The sequence below is a fragment of the Macrobrachium nipponense genome, chromosome 34, assembly GCF_015104395.2.
Source record: "Macrobrachium nipponense isolate FS-2020 chromosome 34, ASM1510439v2, whole genome shotgun sequence".
Taxonomy (NCBI): Eukaryota; Metazoa; Arthropoda; class Malacostraca; order Decapoda; family Palaemonidae; genus Macrobrachium; species Macrobrachium nipponense.
The window spans coordinates 33,246,193-33,254,062 of NC_061095.1; the positions used below are offsets into that span (position 1 = coordinate 33,246,193).

Below are 7,870 nucleotides of genomic sequence, written 5' to 3' on the forward strand. Positions count from 1 at the left end.
AGAGTTACTATAACCAATAACTGTGCCTTGTAACGCATTACCCTATTACATTATATTGTTATGAGTAAGGTATATGTATGATTTACCTTTTAGCGTTCTGATGACTCTTTATAGCTATCGCCGCTTGAATCTCTCTTGAATGTACTCTATATAATTTTATGTTTCTACTCCTCAGGTATCCATTAACCTGTCACTTATGGCATTCATCAACATTCAATCGAGATACCCCGAAAAAGCTTCTGATTTGAGAAGCTTCTTTGAAGCTCGTTTTACGGTAATTCCGTTCTCTTTCTTTATAGGAATAACCTGTTAGTACCTCCAAAAGATATTCAATCGAGATACCCCCGAAAAAGCTTCTGATTTGAGAAGCTTCTTTAAAGTTCGTTTCACGGTAAATATATTCTTTTTCTTTATAGGAATAACCTGTAGGTACCTCCAAAACTACTCTATAACTAATAAAAGATATTTATGACCTTCGTTAGAAGGTGCGTGGTTAGACATGTCAGCTAGATCACTGCTGACTCGTGATTTCAAAGATATTACTTTCCTCCGCAGAAATTTTATCAGTGACTTTCCGCAAAATAGACTAAGATTAACTTCTTAAGAAATCTTTGACATCGTCCCTAGTTATATTTTTCTTTATCTTTCTCACATCCCCGAATAATGTATTTATACCACTGAATCTGCTCGGGTATTTAACATTTTCATATATCTTCTATATCCGCAGCTGCTTTTTAGTTACCAATGATAAATAACTTGATACTCGGTTTCTCCTATTGTATTAGTTTTGAGGTGTGGGACCTGAGAAGCCTGCCAATAAATAACTGTACTGATTACGAGATAGGACCTTCATATATATCTTGGAGAAGTCGCCACCCTTTTCACATCCAATTAATTGACGACCCAAAGCTTCATTTTGACCAATATCCCTATTGTTCATTAGAATGCAATGGGAAAATTTGAGACTGATGCTTCTACAGAATTTAATCAAACGTAATAAATTCTGCGTTATGAACATGATGGAGATTGACGAATGCCGTTCAGCATTAAATGCCTCTGTAATGTACTTACTGTCACATGCTTCTAAAAAGCAGACTTCAAGAACGTATAACAAACCCCTGTCAATTATCCCCTGATCCACATATTCAAAAGGGTTTAATATTTCTTTAGTAACCCAGATTTTGTTCTCTATAGACGGGTGCTCCTGCAGATGTTCATTTCCTCCACAGTAAAGTATGGTATGAAATTTCTCTTCACATTTTTCCAATCACTTTCTGACAAACCAAACTTTTTTTTTCCTGAGTTACTATTACAATACCCTAATATGATAATTTAGGATGGGTTTGCGAATAGATCTATCGCTTCTTCAGAGACAGGAGTTGCCTCCATCTTGATGGTTTTGACTGTCGCCTCTTCTGAGAATGTATTCCCACCTAGCTCGCTTCTTTGTAGTTGCACCTTTCATAATAGAGACTTTTGATTAGGTAGAGCTCCTGCAGCATCTGAAGGAAAATACATTATTGCATTTAACATATGATGTGCTCTCAGCCAATAACCTCGCTCTTTTCTTGACTGCACCAACAATCTTTAAGGCGATAAGTCTTGTAGCGCTCGGAGGATGATTGTGTTCCCAGACAAGTCATTCTATTATGTCTTTTTTTTTTTTAGTATTCAAGGATGCATTACTCTGTATTCTCTTTTCGCCTCACCAGTATTTGTAGCTTCAATTTTTTCGCTTAATTAAATATGTATGACCTTGGTGGATTAGTTTTCTGACTCCTCTTGAGTTTGTGATGAAGTCCATTTCGATGGGAATCTATAAAAAAATAATTAACTTATTTTATGAAAAGGATAATGGAACGATGATTTGAGATAGGTACAACAAATAGTAAAGATCTGCAAACATAGCAGGTTATGCAACACTAAAATAAAAGCTTTATGGAATAATTCCACTTGACATACAGTATTCCCTCACAGCAGAGGAGGTAGGGCAGTGAAGTCTGTGACCTATCATGCTGGAACTTTTAATATATACAACTTAGTAGAAGGGGTAATCAACCTGTACAGTACTGATGAGTCTAGGCTGATAATGATCAAGAATAGCCTCAGCAGCTCATGAAACATTTGTTCACTAAAAGATAAACTATCCATTGACATGATGTCCAGTAGACATAATGCCCAGTAGACATAATGTCCAGTGGGTATGATGTCCAGTAGATGTAATGTCTAGTAGATATAATGCTCAGTAGGCATAATTTCCAGTAGACATAATGTCCGGTAGGCATAATGTCCAGTAGATATAATAATGAAGCATATTGCCCAGCAGACATAATGTCCAGTATGTAATATCCTGGAGGCATGATATCCAGTAGACATAATTTCCAGTAGGCAGATTGTCTGTAGGCATATTGTCTGGTAGGCAGACTGTCTAGAGCCATAATGTCCAGTAGGCAGACTGTCTGTAGGCATATTGTCTGGTAGGCACTTACCTCAGATGAAGTGGAAGGATTAAGTAGAAATATACCCAAAGTCTTTGTATTTAACACATTAGAGACATCTTCGGATATTGATAACAGGACATTGAGTATGTTTTTTTTTTTTTACATGGAAAGGTCACCCAGAAATTTTATTGTCTTCTTTGAGAGTTACCCTATTAGTCCCGAATTTTACTCAAGTGGATTTTCCGGATTTTTACGTAATAATTCCGAATTTACCGTTTATGAAGTAAAAAGACAAATACAACTGGATCTATCATATAAATGAGCGCTTTACGATCTATCTTCACACATTGCGTGAGTTACCATGGAATAAAGAACGTTCTTTCGAGAATGAAGGGGGCCATTTCTATGTACCATTTACACAGGCATGATAGGTGAGTAACATGATACTATTTCAAAAATTTCAAAAAGCTGAAATGTTCAGTTTGGAGATCGAGTGGTAAAAAGAGCCATAACTTATGAGGAATGTTTAAAGTTCGCGGGTGGGGTGGGGGGGCGGTGGCGAGTGCGGGAAGATGAAGTGATATCATGTGACGAATAGTAATTTTTTTTATAACATTTCGAGGATGACTGTGAAATACTATCCCTGTTCTTCACAAGAGGTCAACTTGAGTGTCATCTCTCACATCAAAGGTAAATCCTCTTCATTCGTACCATTATTGTTCAAGTGCATGGAACATTCCTATTCCAAATTATCATAACCCGATTTGAAATATTTTTTGAGAGAATACACACTTTTTAGAATTACCAAAATCCTCTGTCAAAAGAGGGATTGAATATAACACGTATTCTGTTCACAAATTACTATAATTATCGAGAAGGGCAGAAGAGAAGAAGAACCTGTTTGTAAACAGGAGGTCGTCAACAACGCTCTTGATTTTATGCTCATTTTTGTGGAATTAAGCTCCTCCAATTGGTTTTCGATAGGACTGACGTATGTACAACATGGCCTGAAGAGGTTGTAATGTTGGTATGTACTAAGATAGTGCTTTAATATTGCTGTAGCCTAGATCTAATAAAACATCAATTGTCCTATGCATCGGGCGCAGAAACTTATATGCCCTGAGGCTATGCGTAGGAGCACAGGGAAATACCGTTTTCTTTGATCATGGTGTTTTATTCGCCTTCATTAATGACGAAAGACGTCGCTGGCCTGTGTTTGACATGTTATCCTGAATATAATTTAGAATGTAGAGTTATTTTTGAGGAACTAAAGATTGAATATGATGACTTGATTGGATTCCAGCTTTTGTCAAATAACAAGGTAGTGATTAAGTTTGAGAATACTGCGGTATTTGATGAATTTATTGAAAAATTCGACGGTAGAACATTAGATATCGGAAAGGGACAAAGTGTAAAGATTCTGAACTTCAGTAGTTTATTCACGTATGTTTCAATTCGTCGTGCTTCATTTGACATGGACAATGATATGATTGAGAATGTGTTATCAAAATATGGTAAAGTGCATGAAATTCCCAATAACAAACATAGGCTTGGAAAAGAAGGGTTTTTGAATGGGATCAGGACCGCTAAAATGGAAGTAAAGAACATCCCGTCATCTATTACCGTTTTTGGATACACTCTCAGTTTCTTATACAATGGCCAAAAGAGAACCTGCTATATATGTGGAAATGGTGCCCACATACCTGCTGATTGTGATGTAAATGCAAGGATTAATGTGGATAACGAAGTGGAATTTCCTCCAGTGACAGGGAGAAAGAATGGGGATAATAAAGGCGATAATAACGAAAAGGATCATGAGAACACTGACAACGGTAAGGGCAACACAGATCAAGGCAAAGGAAAAATTAACCAAGAAACGGTGAATACAGGCAATGTGGAAATTTAGGAACAACTCGAAGGTAATACAAAGCTAAGCAAAACAACCACGCCTACAGATTGTTTGGAAAACAATAAGGGAAATAGGAATGAGAATAAAACTGGAGAGAATGACCGACTGGATGATAAAACAAGTGACGAGGATGTGATAAAACCTGGCCCACTAGGAATCTCCCAACAGAGTACTTCACCGTTTGAAATCTCCTATTCCTTGGATTATTTATTCTTGAACTCTCCGAACAATAGAAAGAAAAATATTTCTTCTGAAGAAAGACTGATGGAAGTAGTTGTAACAGCGGACATGCACAAGGAAATGGAAGAGGTTATTCATGTGGAATAGGAAGAGAGTCAAGCGACTGATTGCGAATCAATGGAAGACATTTTTACGGAAACGGATGAAGACGATAAACAGAACGAAACTAGAAGCCGATTGGAAGACAGCAGCAAGACATGGAATGTTAAAGTGCAGGATCCTGGGAAGATAACTCTTACTAAAGCTCCCGAAAAACGAAAAGAGGAAAGGAAGGGTAATGGTAGGAATAAATGGCATACCAAGAAAAAGCGTGTAAAAGAATGATGTCATAGTTTTCCTGTTTTTTTAATTTTTACACTTTTAATTTTTTCCCAGTTCATAATGGCATTGTCCAAAGCTAGCTTGAATAGAAATGGTTTAAATGATATCAGGAAACAAATGAGAATTGTGAATATTGTTAAGTATTTTAAAATTGATATTGTATTGTTACAGGAACATAATGTTTAAAATATAAAAAGACTGGGGTATCTAACAGATAACTTTGATGTAGGTTTTAATCCTAGTCATCTCTCTAAAGGAGGAACCGTAATATGTACCACAAAGTACAAGAGAATTGACTCTGAAGGGAAGGTTTTAGGCATGAGAATACTGTATAATGACAGAGAGTTTCATGTTGTTATTATTTATGCCCCTTCTGGTACTGCAAGATGGAAAGAAATGGAAGAATTTTTCAAAACTAAACTATTGTTTTATCTGAGACATAATAATGAAAATCTTATCTTGGGAGATTTTAATTGTTTTGAATCACCGGAAGACTGTAGTAATGGGAATAATGCTTTGATAAGTAAATTATTAAAAGACCTTGTTAGAGATTTAACCCTGGACAGGTATCGCTATTTCGCTACCCCGTTAAATGTAATGTGGGTCAACCTCGACCCGAGCGTCTAGAAAATTTTGCCAAAAATCAGTAACTTCATTTTTGCTGTACATTATAGTTTCTAAAATTAGTTTAAAGATAATACTATACTACTGAAGAGATAAATAATACCCATCTACAAATTTGATATTTATTACAAATATTTAAAAAAAAATAAGTATATAACAAAAAATAATTTACAAAAATATTTATAAAAAATACAAAATAACCTATATAAGAAAATAAATTGAGGGAATCCTTCCTAAAACTACAATTTACAAGTCTCCACAGCCAGAAAAGGTGTCGGACCCATAGAGGTCAAAATCTGAAAAGAGAAAAAAAAGGTAAATTTTTTTTTGCCTCCAAAAACTGGCAAATTTTCACGAATTTTTTTCTGTACCTAAATGAATTAAGAAGTGGCTGATTTTTATACAGAATAAAGTCATATTATCCTAAAAAGTAATTATGTAAAAATATTTGGACAAAGATGATATTAGCTGTTATATCAGGGGCCAAATCTAAAGTTCACTTTTTACCTGCTATTTTCACCATGAAAATTTCTTATAAAAATGGCTGTAACTACTATAAGATATGGTATTTATGCATGAAAATCTACCAGAATATCACAAATTCGATAGAGAACAAGAATATATAGCGGTATGCAACTTACCTAATTGATATATACAGTAAATGGGCCCCCACCCACGACAAGTGCGACGGCCAAATTTGCTACCTGAAATGGAGGAATGGAGTGAAATTTTCAATGTTACTTAGCTATATAATTATGCATTGATTTGCATAAAACTATTATGGTGGCTTGCTGGATGTTTGAAAATTATTTTGCAGTCATCAAAAAGAAATATTTCGAAAAGGGAATATTTTAGAATATTTGGAAATATCGACAAAAATGAAAAATAAACTATTGCAGTATTTTAGGTAAAAAAAATGGATGATATATATTTTGTAAAGATTAAAATTATAGCATTTATGCAAACAAGTTGTAAAAAAGTTTCATGATGTAACTTACCTACGTACGAGGCACACACTTCGGACACAAGACAGTTTGATGCTGTAGGAACACGGGCCCGTTTGCATCGCAAACATGCTGTGTTCGTCTTGTGGTCGTCTCTAGATGGGCAACTTCGGCAGCGAACACGCTTGCGCAGCTTGACGTGGCCAATGGCAGGAAGATGTCCCTGCTACGTGTCAGCCAAATGAAACGTAACTGCCATCAAAATCGTCGCTTTCATATTGAGCAATGACTTCATTGATTTCGGCCGTACTCAGACCTCTGCGTGCCCTAGAAACCATGACTGAAAAAAAAGCAAAACATTAGAAATATGCACTCGAAAAAAAAAAAAATTAGAAATGAGCACTTGAAAAAAAAATTAGAAATGAGCACTCGAAAAAAAAATTAGAAATGAGCACACACACACACACACACACACACACACACAGAAAGGGGCATTCGAAAGGAAATGGATCAAATGTCAATATATGGGATCCCAGCCACTTCCAAGGTCGGTCACGCAGGTGTTTACGCACAACAAAAGAGAGAGATGTTTACGCACAACAAAAGAGAGAGAGAGAGGGGGGAGAGAAATGTTTACGCACAACAAGAGAGAAGGAGAGAGAGAGAGAACTTTACTTACTACAGCTTTCAGAGATGAGATGGAATTATTTATATCGAGAGAGAGAGAGAGAGAGAGAGAGAGAGAGAGAGAGAGAGAGAGAGCGCTTAACTTACTATAGCTTTCAAAGATGAGATAGATTCATTTTTAGAGAGAGAGAGAGAGAGAGAGAAATATGCGAAACACTAAAACAAAGGATGAGAGAGAGAGACCCACAAATATACGAAACATAAACATAAAGGATCAAAGAGGCATTAGAGAGAGAGAGAGAGAGAGAGAGAGAGAGAGAGAGAGAGAAATATGCGAAACACTAAAACAAAGGATGAGAGAGAGAGAGATTGAAAGAGAGACCCAGAAATATGTGAAACACTAAAACAAAGGGGGAGAGAGAGAGAGACCCACGAATATACGAAACACTAATCAAAAAGGATCAAAGAGGAATGGGAGAGAGAGAGAGAGAGAGAGAGAGAGAGAGAGAGAGAGAGAGAGAGAGAGCACATTAGAAATGAGCATCGGAAAAGAAGGTAACAGAATCTTCGCATACAATGGCCCAGAGTACGTACGCGATGAAACAACGCGCCAACCTCCAACATATTCCACTATAAACATTTATACTAGCATGAACAAAACTATACTGACATGAACAACACTACTAGCATGAACACTTTTCAATTTCAATATGCTTCGTTTACCTAATAATTTTGCTTTTTTCATAAAAAAAGAAAAAAAACGG

General features: G+C 36.1%; 1 long non-coding RNA gene across 1 annotated transcript; it reads right to left on the reverse strand.

The window, feature by feature from the left end:
- Positions 1–5,643: 5,643 nt before the first annotated feature.
- LOC135207688 (uncharacterized) lies at positions 5,644–6,932 on the reverse strand. The gene is made up of 3 exons (XR_010313039.1): positions 6,534–6,932; positions 6,177–6,239; positions 5,644–5,831 (listed from the first exon to the last, which is right to left on the reverse strand). It is a non-coding gene; the product is annotated as an uncharacterized LOC135207688 (long non-coding RNA).
- Positions 6,933–7,870: the final 938 nt, after the last annotated feature.